The sequence below is a fragment of the Octopus sinensis genome, linkage group LG5 (assembly GCF_006345805.1).
Source record: "Octopus sinensis linkage group LG5, ASM634580v1, whole genome shotgun sequence".
NCBI classification, from domain to species: domain Eukaryota; kingdom Metazoa; phylum Mollusca; class Cephalopoda; order Octopoda; family Octopodidae; genus Octopus; species Octopus sinensis.
This window is the reverse complement of record NC_043001.1, coordinates 14,750,021-14,757,520: the sequence shown is the minus strand read 5'-3', so window position 1 is coordinate 14,757,520 and position 7,500 is coordinate 14,750,021.

Here is a 7,500-nt window from a genome sequence, read left to right as displayed (position 1 = left end):
AAAATCCAAGCCACAGGCATTGAATTTCTTGGAAAGAGGGTCGAATGTATACGGAACAAAGACAGGATACCACACGAATGTAAATACAAGAAACAAAAATATATATAAAAAACAGAAATAAAAAACACGAAGGTGGACAGTACAAGGACAGGAGCGTCTTACGACTTTAGACAATTTTTAACTTATCTTGGCTGGCGTAAATGAAAAAAGCCTTCAACGGCAAAGACAAAAACAACGTGAGCGTGGCCGCGGTCAGGCCGAAGTGACCATCGTTGCTATTATGCAAAAATGTGGATCTTTTCTTTTTGAAGGCCAGATTTTCCTAGTTAACTAAACAATTTGAAACTTCGTATACTGGTAGAATGTGTCAAAAGAAAACATTATTGTAAACAAAATTGAAAACAAAATTGTAATTCGTAACTTAAACGTAGTTTAATTTCAAGAATTTTAACCAATGGAATCGCAGCATTCGAGCTCAAATTATTTACCTCTTCTTGTGTCTTCTACATGTGCTAGAAATAACAGCTATATCTCTTAAATCGATTAATTTCGTCGCCCAATAAAAATATTAACGATATTTTTTGAATATTTTCTTTCTTTTTTTTTTACCGAAAAGGCTTCTCCCATGGTTTTGAAGGGCCAGAAACAACAAAAACAAAACAATAATATGCCTAAATCGGTCTCGAGTTTGAGCGTGGAGTGTGAGTCGTATTGTAAAAATTTGCGAAATATTTTTTCATAAAAGATGCCCCCAGCTTGTCGGAAGCTGTGATATAAATTGGGAAAAAAATCCTCGACACCAGTGCGTAATTGGTACTTAATTTATCGACCCCGAAACGATGAAACATTGACCCCCCCCCCTTCTGTGCAAATTTGTTGCGGCAAGTGGCAAAACACAACGTGTATTTTTGCTTGTGTGCGTATGTGTGTGTATGTATATGTCCGTTTGTATGTGTGTGTACGCTTATATATTAATTACTATGTGCTTGTGCAAATGTGTGTGTGTGTGTCGTGCGTCTGCTATATTTCTTTATCAATATCGATAACGTAGCAATGTTGGGATTTCATTGGTTAATATTCGAAGATGTTGGGATTTCATTGGTTAAAATTCGTAAAAATTAAACTACGTTTAAGTTACAAATTACAATTTTGTTTTCAATTTTGTTTACACTAATGTTTTCTTTTGACACATTCTACCAGTATACGAAGTTTCAAATTTTTTAGTTAACTAGGAAAATCTGGTCTTCAAAAAGAAAAGATCCAAAAATGTTGTAAGTCCAAAACATTAGTTTTTCAGGAAGCGAAAAAAGTAGTCTCACCATTCCATAGCAAAACCGTAGTACTACACTTTGACAATTGTTGATTTCTTGGCATCTGAAACGGCTGGAGATACGATAGATTGACCAAAAGAACCGGCTACTGGAAGAAAAAATAAATACACACACACACACACACACACATTTTGCCGTTTATATATAGAGATTAGGACCCGCTAACCCCCACCTCTGTCCCTCTCAAAATGTCGAGATAAAATAACTGAAGGTTAAGCCTTATGAATATGACTCCCTATTTTTTAATACATTAATAACGCCTATTGTATTTTTTTGTCGGAACGCCAAGCTTGTTTGTGCTTTAACTGTTGCACACCCTATGGTCCATGCCTATACCTTCCACACCGTCTGGCTTCATTGGACTATAATTTTAGTCGCATGCTTTGTGAATATAGAGTGCTAGGCCAGGGATGTCAAACCTGTTTGGCTTTGCAGGTCGGACTGGGAAAGCAAATAAATCTTACCCGGCGAGTAGAGTTATTTGTATGGAAGGCCAAACTGAACGTATAAAAGGGGATCAATAAACGTTAGAATAAGTCTATTGACAATGAAGAAAGGGACGAATGTGAGGCGTTAGTAGAATTTCTGTGCAGAGATGTGTGGGGAGACTCATCCACGTGATATAAATATAGTCGTGTTAGGTCAGTGTCGATAGATAAATAGATAGATAGAGAGAGAGAGAGAGAGAGAAGATAGATATAAAGAGAGATGAGATAGACAGAAAGAAAGATATGGATAGAGAGACGAGAAAGTAGAGAGATAGATAGATAGAGAGTAGAGAGAGACAAGATAGATATATAAATAGAGAGAGAGAGAGAGAGAGAGACTAGATAGATAGATAAATAGATAGAGAGAGAGAGAGAGAGAGAGACGATTGATTGATAGATAGATAGATAGATAGAGAGTAGAGAGAGACAAGATAGATAGATAGAGAGTAGAGAGAGACGAGATAGATAGATAAATAGAGAGAGAGAGAGACTAGATAGATAGATAGAGAGAGACGAGATAGGTAGATAGCTAGCTAGATAGATAGACAGAGCGTAGTGAGATGAGATAGAGAGATATATGTTTAGAGAGAGAGAGAGACGATAGAGAGAGAGAGGGGGGATAGATAAATAGATAGATAGATAGATGGATAGAGTGAAAGAGAGAGAGGAATATTGACTCAGTAGTTAATTGGTACTTTATTTATCGACCCCAGATCAATGGAAAGCAAAGTTTGACGCAGTGGGATTTGAACCTACAATCCACAGACCAGGAACAATCAAACGATTCTGTTAATCTATCGCCTTCCATAACTTTGTAAAATTGTTTTTGTAAATACATTGTACCTACAATTTTATAACATCTTCAAAAGGGGAGTTAATCTAGCCCTGACGAGCTGTAAAGACGGTGAAAATGGTCAGCTTGGTTCACATCGCAAGTTACCGAAAACAATGACATTGTATAATTTCGCAGTTAGACTAAAATTACGAAAGGATGCGCCTTAGAGGGAGCTTCTGGATCTTTTACCTTTTGACCGGCAGATTTAGAAAATAATTTTTTGTAACTAAACGCTTTCAAACTTCGTATACTGGTAGAATGTGTCATATAAAACGTCTTTTACTCTTAGCGTTTTTGAGAAAAGTTTATATTTATGAAGTTATTTCGTGTTAAAATTGTCATATTTCGGTAATTTCAACTAATCAATTTATTCAACTGAATAAAATTACTGCCGTTGTTTTATATGACACATTCTACCAGTATACGAAGTTTGAAAGTGTTTAGTTCCAAAAAATTTTTTCTAAATCTGCCGGTCAAAGATCTGAGCTTCTTATTTCTTTACTACCCACAAGGGGCTAAACATAGAGAGGACAAACAAGGACAGACAAACGGATTAAGTCGATTACATCGACCCCAATGCATAACTGGTACTTATTTAATCGACCCCGAAAGGATGAAAGGCAAAGTCGACCTCGGTGGAATTTGAACTCAGAACGTAACGGCAGACGAAATACCTATTTCTTTACTACCCACAAGGGACTAAACACAGAGGGGACAAACAAGGACAGACAAACGGATTAAATCGATTATATCGACCCCAGTGCGTAACTGGTACTTAATTTATCGACCCCGAAAGGACGAAAGGCAAAGTCGACTTCGGCGGAATTTGAACTCAGAACGTAACGGCAGACGAAATACGGCTACGCATTTCGCCCGGCGTGCCAACGTTTCTTATTTCTTTACTACCCACAAGGAGCTACACACAGAGGGGACAAACAAGGACAGACAAACGGATTAAGCCGATTATATTGATCCCCAGTGCGTAACTGGTACTTATTTAATCGACCCCGAAAGGATGAAAGGCAAAGTCGACCTCGGCGGAATTTGAACTCAGAACGTAATGCCAGACGAAATACTGCTAAGCATTTCGCCCGGCGTGCTTAACAATTCTGCCAGCTCGCCGCCTTTGAGGGAGCTTCTACGTAGTCGCTCAACCTGCTTGAAACAGCAGTCACATTTCTTCGAACTACATCCTCCTGTCTTAAGAACAAGAAGACAAGTTGAACAATGAATTCGTATTCACAGAAAGACGTCACGAAATGGAGGAACGCCTTTCATTGTATTGCAAATTCATTCAGAACTGACTCAGAATTAAATAACATCAGTAACAACGTCTTCAAACATTTACGTATTCATTCGCTATTGTATATATGTATGCTTTACGTACTCTATATACCAAATCCACCCATAATAAGATCCACATATATTGGATAACTGCGTAGTTCATTCTTCTTTTTATAGACATAAAAAGTACGTAAAAATTAACTCAGTGAAGAAACGCCTAAGTGATCAACAATAAACAGCAGTCAAATCTCCCTCAAATCATATCTAACTCCCTAAAAGAAATCAGGACACATTTAACGGTCTAGTCCAAGATACATTATATCTGAATAAAAGACAGAACTATCCTGGCTGGAACGCTTTTGATTGTATGTCAGCTCCATCAGACCTATCTATCTCTCTATATATAAAGCTGAAGTTGTCTGTGTTTGGCAGGTTTGGTAGCCTTCAACTAACACCATCTCCTCCGAGACCCTGCGGCGCAAGTTGACCAAAATTGAGAGTATGATAGAAGAAGGCTTGCTCTTCCTGCCATAGAAGAAAAAATTCAAATCGGACCATGTTAACACCAAAAATTATTTACATCAAAAAAGTGCTTTTTTTCTATGAAAATCCCTATTTTTTACGATTTTTTGACTGCTGTGTCGCCATTTTTCGGTGTATTTCAACCAGGAAAATGTTCACTTAAAGAGAATAAGAAGCTACATAATACAACATTTTTACTTTTCAAAAATTCCAATTCTAAAGGGTCGAAACAAACCCGAGCAACGCCGGGCGATACTGCTAGTATATATTAAAAGCCAGGGTATAAGAGGTAACTGTTTGCTTGAAAGATCAGTTAAAACTCTCCAAAACTACGCATTTCTCACTATATGTAAACACGCACGGAAAATGCAGCAAATATACTTAGAAAAACAGTCGCCCTCATTTGTAAAACTACAAAGAGGAGGGTAGACATCTTGGTATCAATTGATTTCGCTTTCTGTGCCGAATGACACTTAAAGCTTATCAGCTAGGCTTACTATTTTTTTTCCTCTAGTTTTAGCTCAGAGCTGTAGCCATGCTGATGCACCGCCATGTTGACTGCGGCCATGCTAGAACACCGCATTTAGTCGAGCAAATCGACCCCAGGACTTATTCTTCGTAAGCCTACTACTTATTCTATCAGTCTTTTTTGCCGAACCGCTAAGTTACGGGTACAAAAACACACCAGCATCGGTTGTCAAGCGATCTTGGGGGAGAACAAATAAACACATACACACACACACTCACACATCTATATATACGACGGGCTTCTTTCAATTTCCGTGTACCAAATCCATCACAAGGCTTTGGTTGGTCCGAGGCTATTGTAGAAGACACTTGCCCAAGGTGCCACGCAATGGGACTGAACCCGGAACCATGTGGTTGGTAAACAAGCTACTTACCACACAGTCACTCCTATGTAAACTATTTTTAAAAGTATATTTACCTCTCCATATGCGTCTGTTCAGCTGAAGGCCCGCGGCTATGCTTTTAAAGATAATGACAACTTCATTGAATTTTTAATACGCACACACACACACACACACACATATATATCTGTGTGTACGTACGTGTGTGTGTGTGTGTGTGTGTACGTGAATGTGTGTGTGTGTACATGTGTATGTGTGTGTAGTCTTCGAGGCGGTGCTCTCCAGTATGACCGCAGTTTAGGAGTGGCTGAGTGGTAAATAGCTTGCTTATCAACCACTTAGTTCCGAGTTCAGTCCCACTGTGTGACACTCTTCTTCTGTAGCCTCGGGCTGACCAAAGCCTTGTGATTGGATTTTATATACAGAAACTGAAAGAAGCCCGTTGAATGTATGTGTGTGTGTGTGTTTGCATGTATATAATATATATATATTGGTTTGTCCGAAAAGTTCGTGCCGATTTTTAAAGGAAAGAAAAAGGTCAATAAATACTTGCCATTACATTTTTAATCAACCAAATATGAACCATTTTGTTGCACAATGCGTCTCCATCTTTCCTTTAACTTGAAAATACCCTCTTCCCAGAATTCAGGTGGTTTCATGGCAAAGAATTCATCAAGGTATCTTTTTACGTCATCCAAGGAATTGAAATTTTTACCATTAAGACTATTCTGCAGAGATCTGAATAAGTGGAAATCCGAAGGAGCAATATCTGGTGAATATGGAGGATGGAGTAACACATCCCAGCCGAGCTGCAGCAATTTTTGTATGGTTCCCAAAGAAACGTGCGGTCTTGCATTATCATGTTGGAAATCAACACCCTTCCTGTTGGCCAATTCTGGACGTTTCTCTTGAATTGCTGCTTTTAACTCGTCCAGTTACGCGCAGTATTTCTCAGAATTAATTGTCTGGTTACTTGGGAAAAGCTCATAGTACAGAATTCCTTTCCAATCCCGCCAGACACAAAGCAAGACTTTTTAAGGGTGAAGACCCGCTTTTGGGGTGGCTAAGGGTGGCTCATGTCGCTTACTCTAGGATCACTTTCTCTGAACATTTCGGAAAATAATCCATTTCTCACCACTTGTTACAATTTGCTTTAAAAGAGGCGCGTTTTCATTCCGTTTATAAAGCGAATCACAGATGGAAATGCGATCCAAAAGGTTCTTCTCACTCAACTCAAGTGGTACCCAAACATCGTAGCGATTTGTGTACCCAAGCTTTACCAGGTGCTCATGAACGACGGATTTTGATAGGTTGAGGCTTTCTGCCAATTCTCGGGTTATGCAATGTGGGTTATTCTCAATTAATGACTTGATTTGGTCATCATCTGTAGTGGATGGTCTGCCTGATCGCTCTTTATCAATAAGGCTACAATCCCCAGCTCGGAACCTTGCGAACCACTTCCGTACAGTTCTTTCGGATAAAGAAACATCAACGTAAACTGCGCATATTTCTTTGGTTGCTTGTGAGGCATTTTTCCCTTTATGGAAAAAGAAAAGCATCAAGTGCCGAAAATGAACTTTCTTATCTTCCATTTTAAAGGGTTACAGAATGAACATAGGTTATAGGAACATATATTTCCACGAAAAGATAGCTCAAACTGTGCTGTAAATGGAGGTGTAGTCAAATCCTATTTTATGGACTCAACTATGTTCTAAAATAAGTCAAAAGGTAAGCTACTATAAATCGGCACGAACTTTCCGGACAACCCAATATATATATTACATGCATATATGTATGTATGTATGTATGTATGTATGTATGTATGCATGTATGTATGTATGTATGTATCCATCTATAAATGTGTATATACATGTGTATGTATGCATTTATCTGCTTATATATCCATGTATGCATGCACGCGTCTGTACATATGTCCGGGTGTGTATGTATATAAACTACGGTCGTCGCTCAGGATCGAGGATGACTTGGTACGCTGTAACATGCTTTTGCTAACTGTCTTAGGTACCTCCGTTGTAGCGAGCGTACCACGACCGACCCGATGCTATGCTAAGATGCATTTACTCAATATGCTTCGCAACGCCTCGTGATTGCGATATGATCTTTACAATCAACCACAATGGGTCTACAATTTGGCTGCTATTTATAGCATG